The 15,161-nt window shown below is 38.8% G+C and overlaps 1 long non-coding RNA gene across 1 annotated transcript; it reads left to right on the forward strand.

The window, feature by feature from the left end:
• The first annotated feature begins 1,368 nt into the window (after nucleotides 1-1,368).
• LOC139138146 (uncharacterized) lies at nucleotides 1,369-14,380 on the forward strand. Its single transcript, XR_011553535.1, has 4 exons — nucleotides 1,369-1,440; nucleotides 2,192-2,280; nucleotides 13,655-13,740; nucleotides 14,230-14,380. It is a non-coding gene; the product is annotated as an uncharacterized lncRNA (long non-coding RNA).
• Nucleotides 14,381-15,161: the final 781 nt, after the last annotated feature.

The following is a 15,161-nucleotide window of genomic DNA, read 5'->3' on the forward strand; positions in this document are numbered from 1 at the left end:
TTGTTTCCTTAAGTAAACCTCTTACTATTTTATATCTATATTTATAAAAGACCTCATTAGTTAAAAAAGAGTATACAAGCCATGTACTACCCGAAAATATGATATTTATTGCAATCGTGGAAATTCAGTGCCGGGGACCCAGCATTGTTAATGCGAGGAGCTCTGTGTGGCAGAGGGAGCGACGCAGTTTGAAGACAAAAGTTACAACGCTATTTCGGCGAATCGCGAGCCAAACGGTCCAATAACGCAGTTCTAAAAGTAACATTCTAACCGTTCACACGATGTTTGTACTTATCTCCGTGTCTTTATCTCGGCCAATTATCGACCAGTATTATCGCGGCCAATTTTACCTACTACCTGAATGCTCTCCGTCTCTGCATCAAGCTGCTAGCACAGGTAAAACATTCTTTAACCTCGGCAAAAGTGAGCGCTCATCCAATCTAAACACGCATTTGTGTAACGGACACGCTGACATAAATTTCATTTATGTATTTTTTCGTTTCTTTTTCGTTTTGTGCTGCCTACTAGTGAAACACAATGGTCTCTAGCCAAAGTCTGCCAGAAGCTAGACTTGCTGTCTCACCTCAATGTTGCTTTAGCGCATCAGAAACGTATTGTAAAGTTCCACCTAAACATTGAAATCACTCGAATGGTACGGAACAACAAGAAGCAACCTTGAAAACATTTTGTGTGAGCACCTCAAGTCTACGTTCATAGCTACGTCCTCATTTTGTCATGTATTTGTTACAGATGGTGTGGCCTCACTCAAAACGGTCGAGGCGTGTTAGATTATTGGCGAAGAAATCTAGCCAATCAGAACAAAACACACAGTGACAGAATGGCAGTGTCGGGCATACACAAGTGTGCTACTCTTATTATTCCCATGCGTTACACATACCACTTTGCGACGTCACTGTAACTTATTGATAATATCGTGATACAGAAACACTCATTTGACCAAAACTTGAACCTAACAGTATACTTAAGAAACATAATCAACAAACTTAGACTCGGCTAAGTCAAGTGAGTGTCATTGATTGTTTTAAAAACTTCAGGTTTTTGACCATCACGTCAGCTTATCAACAAAAACTTATCTTCTGCAGGCTAGTGAAATATACCTACCACATTTAGCGACTCTCGGGAAATTTTCAATCGGAACAATTAAAACTTTAATCTTAATCAACCCTGAGAAGTCCATATGTTATAATGCAGTGGGAAATTTTCCTGTTAGTAGTTTTCGTTTCAAAATTATTTCAATTCGTTCTACAGTAATTTATCCTCACTCTATCTTCTTGTGTGTGACTGTATTTAAGAGCACGGAAGACACGAAAAGACAAGACAAGTCAAGACAAGTCAAGTCAAGACAAGACAAGACAACACAAGACGCATTCAAAATAGCCTTTGTATAACTTACATCGCGTGGGTCGCTTGATGAAGAATGTAACTATTTGACCCGTGGCAAATTTTTATTGATCTCACTTAATAGAAGATGTGTTTTTCACTCCAAATCTGGAACCGATGGGAAAAACCTTGCCTTTGCCCAATCCAACGCACTTCTCTTATTTATTGTTTCGATTTGGCCGGAACGATTTAAAGAGAGGGGGCTTAGAAATTAAATTTTCACAAAAACACGACAGGACATTTTTGGTAGTGGTCTTATCCAAACAGGGACAGGCAAAAATACTTGGGTATTCTTTCGATCAATCCGAATCTTTTATGATGTGAAATGTATTGCATCTGTACAATTTACTCGAAAAGAAAAATCAGGGGTATAAATATTTTCAAATGAAAAACGTCTAGATTATCAAACAAATGAAAAAAGCGAAAAGTGAAGCAGTGTTTTACAAGTTCATCGAATGAGCACATTGTACTACTGCCTCACCCTCTTCTTCAACTTGAGAGCCACAGCAACACTTATTCCACTCTCATTTCCTTCAGCCGTCATTATAACTGCATTGCAATAGACATAATTAATTCACATGATTAATTTTACTTTCCCCAGTGGAGCAGCTAATGTGAACTGTCCGATAATATTTTCTGTCGGGACATTGATATCAGTAGCATACTATCTATTCACCCTTTGTAAAATGGTCGAGCCTCTGATCTCAGAGTTTGTTATGCATGAAAAACCCGCAATGCATGAATGTTGTCGATTCCTCTGTTATAAAACCTTATCGCATTCTTGCTTCAGACTTGGAAGCAATACAGCTGAAGAGAGTGTTCTCCGCAAGGTAGCAATCCTCGATCCCTTATTTCCTCCACTCGCAACTGAATACGCTGGTAAGTTTTTCTACTTTAATTGCAAGTGACATCATTTCGCCTAACATTATCTATAATAATTGTTCTCTTTAGAACGTGTAAACTTATATTATATCATACCAGTTTCTTGACTGTTTAATACTGCGTACTGGTTGTTTGAGGTGTGAAACGAACCGTGCTATATTCGCAATATAGCACGGTTAGAACAGGCGCGAGCTCTCAGCTGGTGAACAAATCCTAATTTAGCGTTTCACGTCTGAATTTATATTTAATATCATAAGATAACAGCAATAAACCACCTTAGCAACGGGTTGGCCACTCGATTTTGATCAGTTAATTCCATATATGTACTCGCTGTCGCTAGTGAGCACATGATGTGAACTGGTCAAAATCTCCAGTAGGTGCGGAAATGTGTTTTATCGTTTTTAGAAAGTTTAGCTAGAAGTTTAGAAAGCTAAATCAGAATTGTCTAAATCTAAATCTAAACTTCAGCTAAATTAGAAAGTTTTGAACGCTTTTTAGATGGGGCTAAATATCATATTTATCAGATATATCGCTGGCTGGAAAAAAATTTGTACCCCTCAGAGCCGAGCTAAACTCCAGCTAAATTAGAAAGTTTAGAACGATATTTAGATCAGGCTAAATATCGTAATTATCGGATATATCGCTGGAAAAATGTTTGGACTCCTCAGAGCCGAGCTAAACTCCAGCTAAATTAGAAAGTTTAGAACGCTATAAAGATCGGGCTAAATATCGTAATTATCGAATATATCGCTGGAAAAAATTGGACTCTTAAGAGCCGAGCTAAACTTCAACTAAATTAGAAAGTTTAGAACGCTATTTAGATCGGGCTAAATATCGTAAATATCGGCTATATCGATGGAAAAAAATTTGGACTCCTCAGAGCGGAGCTAAACTTCAGCTAAATTAGAAAGTTTAGAACGCTCTCTTAGATAGGCTCTAAGGAGTCCAAATAATATCGTAATTATCGGATATATCGCTGGAAAAAGAAATTGGACTCTTCAGGGCCGAGCTAAACTCCAGCTAAATTAGAAAGTTTAGAACGGTTTTTAGATCGGGCTAAATATCGTAATTATCGGATATATCGCTGGAAAAAGAATTGGACTCTTCAGGGCCGGGCTAAACTCCAGCTAAATTAGAAAGTTTACAACGCTTTCTAGATCGGGCTAAATATCGTAATTATCGGATATATCGCTGGAAAAAAATTTGGACTCTTCAGGGCCGAGCTAAACTCCAGCTAAATTCGGAAGTTTACAACGCTTTCTAGATCCGATTCGGCTTAAATATCGTAAATTATCGGATATGTCGCTGGCAAAAAAATTTGGACTCTTCAGGGCCGAGCTAAACACCAGCTAAATTAGAAAGTTTAGAACGCTTTCTACATCGGCTAAATATCGTAATTATCGGATATATCACTGAAAAAACATTGGACTCTTCAGGGCCGAGCTAAACTCAAGCTAAATTAGAAAGTTTAGAACGCTTTCTAGATCGGGCTAAATATCGTAATTATCGGATATATCGCTGGAAAAAGAAATTGGACTCTTCAGGGCCGAGCTAAACTCCAGCTAAATTAGAAAGTTTAGAACGCTTTTTAGATCGGGCTAAATATCGTAATTATCGGATATATCGCTGGAAAAAATTTTGGACTCTTCAGGGCGGAGCTAAACTCCAGCTAAATTAGAAAGTTTAGAACGCTTTTTAGATCGGGCTAAATATCGTAATTATCGGATATATCGCTGGAAAAAGAATTGGACTCTTCAGGCCGGGCTAAACTCCAGCTAAATTAGAAAGTTTACAACGCTTTCTACATCGGGCTAATATCGTAATTATCGGATATATCGCTGGAAAAACATTGGACTCTTCAGGGCCGAGCTAAACTCCAGCTAAATTAGAAAGTTTAGAACGCTTTTTAGATCGGGCTAAATATCGTAATTATCGGATATATCTCTGGAAAAAAAATTGGACTCTTCAGGGCCGAGCTAAACTCCAGCTAAATTAGAAAGTTTACAACGCTTTCTACATCGGGCAAATATCGTAGTTATCGGATATATCTCTGGAAAAAAATTTGGACTCTTCAGGGCCGAGCTAAACTCCTACTAAATTAGGAAGTTTACAACGCTTTCTAGATCGGGTTAAATATCGTAAATTATCGGATATGTCGCTGGCAAAAAAAATTGGACTCTTCAGGGCCGAGCTAAACTCCAGCTAAATTAGAAAGTTTAGAACGCTTTCTAGATCGGGCTAAATATTATAATTATCGGATATATCGCTGGATTAAAACATTGGACTCTTCAGGGCCGAGCTAATCTCAAGCTAAATTAGAAAGTTTAGAACGCTTTCTACATCGGGCTAAATATCGTAATTATCGGATATATCACTGGAAAAAACATTAGAATCTTCAGGGCCGAGCTAAACTCCAGCTAAATTAGAAAGTTTAGAACGCTTTCTACATCGGGCTAAATATCGTAATTATCGGATATATCGTTGGAAAAAACATTGGACTCTTCAGGGCCGAGCTAAACTCAAGCTAAATTAGAAAGTTTAAAACGCTTTCTACATCGGGCTAAATATCGTAATTATCGGATATATCGCTGGGGAAAAAAATTTGGACTCTTCAGAGCCGAGCTAAAATCCAGCTAAATTAGAAAGTTTAGAACGCTTTCTACATCGGGCTAAATATCGTAATTATCGGATATATCGTTGGAAAAAAATTGGACTCTTCAGGGCCGAGCTAAACTCCAGCTAAATTAGAAAGTTTAGAACGCTTTTTAGATCGGGCTAAATATCGTAATTATCGGATATATCGCTGGAAAAAGAAATTGGACTCTTCAGGGCCGAGCTAAACTCCAGCTAAATTAGAAAGTTTAGAACGCTTTTTAGATCGGGCTAAATATCGTAATTATCGGATATATCGCTGGAAAAAAAATTGGACTCTTCAGGGCCGAGCTAAACTCCAGCTAAATTAGAAAGTTTAGAACGCTTTCTAGATCGGGCTAAATATCGTAATTATCGGATATATCGCTGGAAAAAAATTTGGACTCTTCAGGGCCGAGCTAAACTCCAGCTAAATTCGGAAGTTTACAACGCTTTCTAGATCGGCTTAAATATCTTAAATAAATTATCGGATATGTCGCTGGCAAAAAAAATTGGACTCTTCAGGGCCGAGCTAAACTCCAGCTAAATTAGAAAGTTTAGAACGCTTTCTAGATCGGGCTAAATATTATAATTATCGGATATATCGCTGGATTAAAACATTGGACTCTTCAGGGCCGAGCTAATCTCAAGCTAAATTAGAAAGTTTAGAACGCTTTCTACATCGGGCTAAATATCGTAATTATCGGATATATCGTTGGAAAAAACATTGGACTCTTCAGGGCCGAGCTAAACTCAAGCTAAATTAGAAAGTTTAAAACGCTTTCTACATCGGGCTAAATATCGTAATTATCGGATATATCACTGGGAAAAAAAATTTGGACTCTTCAGAGCCGAGCTAAATCCAGCTAAATTAGAAAGTTTAGAACGCTTTTTAGATCGGGCTAAATATCGTAATTATCGGATATATCGTTGGAAAAAATTGGACTCTTCAGGCCGAGCTAAGCTCCAGCTTAAGGTAGTGACTCTGGTTCGTTGACACATATTTTCAATCAAAAGTTTCACATAGAAAACAGGGTCTCACACCCAACATGTGGTACATTTTCTGTTAGGTCTATATTTGAAGAAGGTAAAAATTTGTTTAGTTGTCAAAACGTGCATTGGTATGTTTGTTTAAGTCAAAAACATGTGATTTTGAATTTTTTCACTTAAAAGAGTATAAGTAAGAATAGGCAGCACCCCTAAGTGATCTGTTAACGGCATTAGACAGCTGGATATACAGGGGGAAAAACCGTGTTTTGGATTTTTGAAATTCGCTTTTGTTTCTGCACAGTGAGCCTTCGAAGTGTGAACTGTCGGATTTTCGCATAAATTATCGGCTTTTGTTCACGTTTGTCAAGTTATCGTCACTTCAGGGGGGTTTATCAAAAATCTAAGACACGGTTTTTCAGGTCTATTCATGAAGTGTTAGCATGCGAAGAATTGGGAAATCCGCCCACGCGTCGCCGACTTACACTCATTTGAAGGTGCGCATACATAGCAAAATCGGAACTGAGAAAATCGACGATTTGTGTAAACGTCCCATTTTTCACACAGAATCGCCGAAAAGTCGGATTTTTGTGCGTTTCAAAAAAAAAATCATTCGATCTGGGTCTAGGCTAAATATTGGGCATCAGGTTGGAGAATTTCTGACAAGTCCTAAACATCAGTTCGCCTAAAAATGATGAAAATTGTGCGTAGAAACGTGAGGCCGGTCAGCGTAAGCGGTGGGTACTATTTACACGATAAACACTAGAAAGATAATTCAGGGCATAATCTGTTTGTCAAATACGTATCTAGCTTATAATTATATTAACTGTACACTGTTTGGTAACGGTTAGAGTCTGGTTACAAGACGAGAAAAGTTTTAAAAAATCATACAGCCGGAATGGTTTACAGGTCTGCGTTCTGCCGACGACGCGCGCTCGCTCTCTCGCAAGCGCTCGACTTCCGGTCTCACAGCCCGTAATTTATGCACGTACCAAGTGTGAAATGGTTGCCCAGTTCATTTTAGTGCCGATTTTTGTGCCTATAGTACAAGACGTCACTTGCTTGCTTGCTTTCGGAGATGAGACGACCAACTCTCGATGCTCTAAAAAATTCTGTAGTTGAGAAGTTCAAGGAATGCGGGAAAGTCGCACTTGTTTTTGTGGTTTTCACATGTGATCTGCTGCAGTCCTTTTGCTCACCATAAAAAATGACCGGGTTTTCGTGCGCTATTTCGCTTTCCACTGTGACATGTACTATTATGGCCTCGGGTATGAAACCAAAATCAACTTCAGTTACACGTAAAAGCGATTCTTCATGACTTAAAATAAACGACTGAGGCGATACTCGATAGATTCACTCATTGTAAAATTGAAACGGCGACATATCGCGACAACCCAGCGACACTCTCTTGACCACAGATAGAAATTGACAGGCAACGATCGTGAAGCGACGTTTCGCGTACGTTGCTGTGCTCTAGACCGACATAACAGCGTCGGATTGACAAATTGGACAAACCATGCTTCCTACATCCATAGACAAACTAAGTCCAAGACAGGTGCAGCCAACGGAGCTATTCATCGAAAAAGCTATTCCAGGAGCAATTTTTGAGGGCAGGGGAAATTTTAATTTTGCTAGGGCAGGGGACATGTTTTTAGGTGGTGGGGGAGCAAATTTTAGTTTTGTAGGGCAGGGCGGATATCGGTTGATTGTCCTGGGGACAGGGCTTGGCGAAAAACTTTTTGAGGGGAATTGTTTCCAGGGCAGGGGAAATTGGCAATTTTTTTTCGCCACAGGGCGAGGGAGCTTCAAAAATTCACAGTGGGAAGGGGAAACAGGCAAAAATAAGTGGGGAGTGGGTAAAAATGAAGTTTGAGAGTGGGAGAGTAAGTCGAAAAATTTTCTGTGGGAGGGCAAATTATGAACAGCTAATTAATTACCCTCTTGACTTAAATTTAGTCAGTTCACATTATTTGTCATGCACAATGTATCTTATCATAGTAAGGACCTTTTTAAAAGTGCATTGTTCGTTGGCTGCACCTGTCCAAGATATGGGCTGCTGTTATAGAACCATATTTTCCAGTGAAGATTAAATAGATTCTCTTTGGACGGCAGTGTAATCTATAGCCCGGCGTACGATGCTATGTGTTCCGCTACAGCTAATCGCCTCGCTCACCACAACCCTGCAAAGACCCGTAGTAGGGTCGGTGACTTCAAATCCATTTTGGGACTTGACGTAAAAAGCCAAATTACTGTCGAAATTCAGCGTTCTTGGGCCCAAGTCGTCCCTGCCTACCTCAGCTACTCGATCGCTTCCAAAAATGCCAGTCTTTTATTCACTTTTCGTAAATAACCGTCGATGTCGGCAACTCTCTCGCTAGCCCTGTGTACGATGCTGTGTGTTAGCTGTAGCGGCCAACACACAACATCGCGTCCATCAGCTTTCCATTTTGCTTCTTCGGCCCCCGTTTGCGTTTTCTACACTGTCAGTCATCAGCCATGTTGGATAGCGTCTCTTATGAAGACGTGCGCGCATGCGCAATATGGTGCGTAAAAATTTACATAATCTCCTCAAGGTATAACGATAACGCTGACAGTAATCCGGACCGTTAAAACAAAAAGAAAATAATAACTCGCGCAGTGGTTAGAAGGCCGTGTTTTCACTAAAATTTAAGACATTTTCCAGTACAATGTTACCTCACAGTTTTCTCTAATAAAAAGATCATATTTCAGGGGTTCAGAATATGAAATAATCACAAAATCGCTAAAATTTACAAAGGAACCCGAGTCACTACCTTAACTGAGAAAGTTTAGAACGCTTTTTAGATCGGGCTAAATATCGTAATTATCGGATATATCGCTGGAAAAAATTTTGGACTCTTCAGGGCCGAGCTAAACTCCAGCTAAATTAGAAAGTTTAGAACGCTTTTTAGATCGGGCTAAATATCGTAATTATCGGATATATCGCTTGAAAAAAATTGGACTCTTCAGGGCCGAGCTAAACTCCAGCTAAATTAGAAAGTTTAGAAGGTTTTTTAGATCGGGCTAAATATCGTAATTATCGGATATATCGCTGGAAAAAAATTTGGACTCTTCAGGGCCAAGCTAAACTCCAGCTAAATTAGAAAGTTTAGAACGCTTTTTAGATCGGGCTAAATATCGTTATTATCGGATATATCGCTGGAAAAAAAATTGGACTCTTCAGGGCCGAGCTAAACTCCAGCTAAATAAGAAAGTTTAGAAGGTTTTTTTAGATCGGGCTAAATATCGTAATTATCGGATATATCGCTGGAAAAAAATTTGGACTCTTCAGGGCCAAGCTAAACTCCAGCTAAATTAGAAAGTTTAGAACGCTTTTTAGATCGGGCTAAATATCGTTATTATCGGATATATCGCTGGAAATAATTTTGGACTCTTCAGGGCCGAGCTAAACTCCAGCTAAATTAGAAAGTTTAGAACGCTTTTTAGATCGGGCTAAATATCGTAATTATCGGATATATCGCTGGAAAAAAATTTTGACTCTTCAAGGCCCAGCTAAACTCCAGCTAAATTAGAAAGTTTAGAACGCTTTCTAGATCGGGCTAAATATCGTAATTTAGCTGTGTTTAGCTGTGTTTTATCGTGTTTAGCTTATTTAGCTCCCATTGACAATACACAGGGTTTAGAACAGGAACACGGCGAGAGACACAATTCCGCACCTAACTCAATTATAATTCTCAGCAAAGCACGGTGTTGCCTTGACCCTATACGTCGCTTACGGCCTCCGTGACTCAGTCTAGCCTCGAAGTCAACTTTTAGCGCCGTAGCATAAAAAAACAGCTAATTTGAAAGTGAATGGTCTCCAGGAGAGACGATGATGTCACTGGCGTCCCTTTGAAAGTCAATCAGCCCATGGATGTAAAAAATATTTTACATCCATGGTCAGCCCAAATGTTAACTGTCTCGCAGGGAAATCTACTCATTAGATTACAATTTCAATGCAAAACAAAAGACTTTGACACTCCATAATCCTCTTACAGACTAAAACAAACTTGATCCCGGGGATCAAGTCCCTGACCAGAGAACGTCCAGTTTATGAACTAGTTTATGAGCAACAACCATTTAATCTTTGGCCAATCAGGAGAGGAAAATTTGGGCTGATTGACTTCCAAAGGGACGCCGGTGACATCATCGTCTCTCTTGGAGACCATTCACTTTCAAATGAGCTGTTTTTATGCTACGGCGCTAAAAGTGCACCTCGAGGCTAGATGGAGTGGGGTCGGAGGCATGAAGGCCGTAAGCGACGTATAGGGTCTAGGCAACACCGTCCTTTGCTGAGAAAAGCACGGTGATGTTAGGTCGCGAGGTCACTCACACCCACTCAGGACAGCGTCTTTCTTGACTGTGTAACCACAGAGGAAATCTTACATGTCCAGCCCCGGGGTGGGGCAGGGCTAGATGTGTCTTTGTCTCAGCATAAGTTTTTTGTTGCTTTTGTTTATTTTATCTCAATACGTCGGACTATGACCAGAGACAAGGAGAATGTTTTTTCTCCTTGTCTGTGCTATGACATTGCCAATAAAGCTCAATACTACCAACCTCTTGGGTGTCTTTGTCTCATCTTACCTCTGGTGTTGTAAAGGTATTTTTCCCTCACTGTATCGCGTAATTGTCTTGTGCATAGGGGTTGTTTATACATGTCCGGCCCCAGGGGTGGGGCGGGGTAGGAGTGTCTTGGTCTCAGTACAAGTTGTTCCTTGCTATTGTTTATTATATTTTAGTACGTTCGACTATTATATCTATTGCCAATAAAGATTTATACTACCAACCTGTGGTGTCTTGGTCACATCTCAGCACTGGTTTTGTGAAGATTTCTTTTTCTCCTTCACTGTTTCATGCAATTGTCCGAATCTCACGAAGTTTTATCACAGTGTAGCGTCCATTAGCTGATACGTTTGTTTGATTGTCTTCTGTGCCAAAGCAAGCAAGGGTACGTTACTAATCAGTGGGCTCTGTCACCAGATTATCACTGGATACAGGGAAAGCACCGCAAGAGCTTTGTAGAAGGCGAGAAAGCCTAAAAAGCCGTGTAAAAACGACATCTGTAAACTAGTCGACACTTCATATTTGTGTATTCGGAACCTGACAGAAGTCAAGACAACTTGAATATTCAACTGTAAACGAACAGACTGTAAAGGAGGACCTCCAATTAATGCATAATAAATGTCCAACACGCCTTGGTAACTTGACTTAGTTCTACTCAGTGAATTTTACAAAATGAAATCATTTGCAATAGCTTCTCTTGAGTCTCTCCTATTTCATACAAACCTATTTGAAATTTGGCAGCCGAGGTCGGGCTATCCTTGCGATCGAACACATTACCTTTGAGTCTGCGCCTGTTAGTTGCTTTCTACCGGATTACAGGTGAAAGACGCCTGTATCGCATCCACCCTACTCATCACGTTCCCCACCCACACATTTCATATGAAACCTGAACACACATCATCGCGTTCAGCCTACTCAAACATTCAGTAGACTTGAACCAAGTCAACTTGATGACGTATATGAGGTGTATTCAAACTCTTCCGAGCGAGTGGCCTTGCAAAAGTGGCGCTGGTCGATATGCCTAACACTGCATCGAACTTAACGATGCGACTGAGGTTCAAGGGTCAATTTTAGCATTTTTTTTCAAATTTCAGGCCACTGAAACATAGTCTTTCTTTTTGCGAAAACTGTTGCGTCACATCGTACCTGGAATTCCTGAAATATTATTAAAATGGCAAACTATCAGCTACACGGCGTAAGATAAGATAAGAGGGGTCATAAAATGTAACGTGTAAAGATTGCGATGTGTTTTTATTAGTGATTATCTCAAGACATGTTCAACTTCATGGGTATACTGCTCAAAATGTACATGTAAGTCAACGAAGAAGTAAAAATGTCGAGAACAATAACCGAAAAGGCTATATTATTAATTCGACGTTCGCCTTAACTTGTTCAGTTTATGAACTGCGTTCTTGCAGTACTTATCTGGCACTTTCGTATTTGTTTTCTTTTTGAAATTACAAAACAAGACATGTTTTTCTTACGATACATGTTTTAGAACGATATATCATATACCATTGGGTACTGAACTGTTCCCTAATCAAGATGTTGGAAAATTGCTGGCGTGTGTAAATTAGGAAATAGTTCTCTGGACCCTGTCTTATCAGAGTTTCTCCCTCTTCTCCTGTACACACTTGCTTGTGCGTTCGTTATTGACTTTGTCAAAGTTAATCCTGTGATAATCTGGTCACAGCGTAGAGTTCAGGTAATAGATGCAAAATGGTGATACAACTTCCCGTAAGATTGTCAAAGGACAAATACATGAAATCTTTACAAATCAAGTGCTAAGATAAGGCGAAGTATAAATCTTTATTGGCAATATATATCATGGTCAAACATATTGAAACAATGGCGACAAGAAACCTGTGCTGAGACCAACGCACTCCCACCCCACAAGACGGACATGCACACCTTACCCTACGGTGTACTGTGAGTCGTAGTAGTTTTCTACGAGTTGCACTTTGAGGGCGCACTAACCTCCGCATGCAGCAGCAAGCAATGAAAACGCGCAAAACTACCGTGATCACTTATTTATTTGATACTAAAATAAGGGACAATTGATCTTTTCTTGCCATTTACGAATCCCTTTGTGTATCTCAGAGACGGACACTTAGCGCTTTGAGACAGATATGGGAACGTTCGAACAAACTTAAAGTTTTTAATAGTTTTCAACGATTGTATTAAATACGTCGTTTCAAAAATAAAAGAATAAGACTTCAGGCGTTAATATTTAATTCATTTATTTTGAAAGCAGCTTGGAGTATAAATTCCATGACTGGCACCGAGACAACACACCTCGTTTTGTTGAAATATCATTGGAATTGTCATGTCACTGCACGACACTCACACTAAAATTAAAATGTCAGTTTGGAAATTTGTTCACACTGTGATCAACAAGGTAGTAATTGTTGTAATGCAGATTGGAAATGTGGCGTATTACGAAGTCACTGTACACCACCTTATATTTGTTCGTAATTTTGAAAGTCGTCTATGTGGACTTAACGCGAATGGGAAACTTGAAGAACTATATTACCCTTTACGTATGTTTCGAAATGGGAACAAACATGCAAGCTCAAGGCAAGAAAAGATTTATCTGAGATTTTAGGGGGTTCTAAAATGTATTCTCAAGGTACATCCTGTCCGTGGATGTATAAAATACCCCTCCTCGGAAAATTTGGGAATTTACTAAATATGGTAAACATCTTCAGGTGACGAATAATTATCGAATATTCAATTTTATCAAATCGAGGCTGCATAGAGCACAACATACCTTAAAACACTATAAAAACGTGCAAGATCCCTCTTCTGTACAGTTCCGACCTCTTATGCTCTTAACTTTATTTATAAAGAAACGACTGAATCAATTTGTGAACGATTTGGATGCCGATCGAACAAAAGTAATAGTGTTACTTGCACATTTCCCAGTCAAGAAAACTCTAAATAACTAGACTCTGGAATTGTTACTTAGAAACTACCTTTATGTTGTATTTTCCTTTATTCAATCTTCCTGACTCTGTCTCTATCTGTCTGTCTGTCTGTCTGTCTGTCTGTCTGTCTCTCTCTCTCTCTCTCTCTCTCTCTCTCTCTCTCTCTCTCTCTCTCTCTCTCTCTCTCTCTCTCTCTCTCTCTCTCTCTCTCTCTCTCTCTCTCTCTCTCTCTCTCTCTCTCACAGACTATCTCAGACGGCGATAAACATGAAGATACCAGTGTGCCTCGTGCTGATCTATGTAGCTGTTCAGCTAACCTTGGTCGAATCAGGTAATTTTTATTAATATTAGTCTAAATCTAGAATTATATATACAGATGTGTGAATTGTATACATCATTTTGCGTCTTAATATTGATTGCAAATCTATCGCACTTTTTTAATAACAATGTCCCTAGCACAAGTTCGAAAGTTGTTACATTAGATGAACTTTAACAATCGATAAGTAACGCTTATTAAGCCTGGAAATCATAGAAAACTTAGGATTCTCAATAATTTCAGAAAAAAAACTTTAAGCGATCAATATTAGATATCGAGCAAGCGATTTCGAAAAAGTTTTTGTTTTCACCCAGTGTATTTCTATCTAATAAATGTCTAACTGAGTATCCGGATGTCGTTTGGTCAGTCTTGGCACATGTCTATTTTTGTACAACTCTGTACTGTCATAAATATGTTGTCTTTCTATCTTTGCTTTCCTGACTTCCTATCTTGTCCTTTCTCCATTTGTGTGCAATGCCATGTGCCCACCTTTTTATCTTTCAGTGGACCATATGGAAATAAAAACAATATGTAATGGCAGAGAAGCTACCTTGTCCTGTACACGCGGTGGTATCATTTATATCTTGTATGCCATGTATGGTTGGCAGGAGAAGGATGTCTGTTCGACTGCCAATCCACCGAATAGTCCCTGTAGTTCACTGTCCAGTCTTGCTGTTACCAGTGCAATGAGCGACGAAAGAAACTTTTGTCAAGTGGACATCTCGTACAACGTCTTCGGTAATCAATGTGCCGGCGGCCGAGACAAATATTTGCAGATTGATTATGAGTGTAAGTTGTCAGATAAGCGACTTCACTCAGTCTTACCTGGTAATAATCATTATCAACTGATCTTGTTACAAAACCGATAAAAGATGAAGATCGCAGGATGCATGAAACTTAAGTAACACATATTATTACTTTGTACTTGAAGTAATTTGTGTTATTATTTATAATGCTCTGCTTTCCGCATCGAGCACTATAATTTCCTACGAGGACATTTGTATACTCATATATATAATATATATATATATATATATATATATATATATATATATATATATATATATATATATATATATATATATATATATATATATATATATATATATATATATATATATATATATATATATAATATATATTCACTAATGTCCTTAAAATTCACTGATATTAAGATTTTTTTTTCTCTTGATGGTAGGTCGTTATGACTAAGGACGCAAAGAACAATGCGATGAACCCTGGCCTTGCAAGGTAGAAAGATATGTCAATTTTGATATCTATTTATCGTAAACTTGAAATCCGTTTCTGGATCGATGTTTTAGACTTTCATACAAATGAAGGTACCTAAAACATTAATATCGATGCTTTGCATTGGACTCCGAGAAACGTTCGTTAGAAGTTGTATATAGCTCTTATAGCTCCTATATCCTACTATC

Source organism: Ptychodera flava, chromosome 8 (genome assembly GCF_041260155.1).
Source record: "Ptychodera flava strain L36383 chromosome 8, AS_Pfla_20210202, whole genome shotgun sequence".
Classification (NCBI taxonomy): Eukaryota; Metazoa; Hemichordata; class Enteropneusta; family Ptychoderidae; genus Ptychodera; species Ptychodera flava.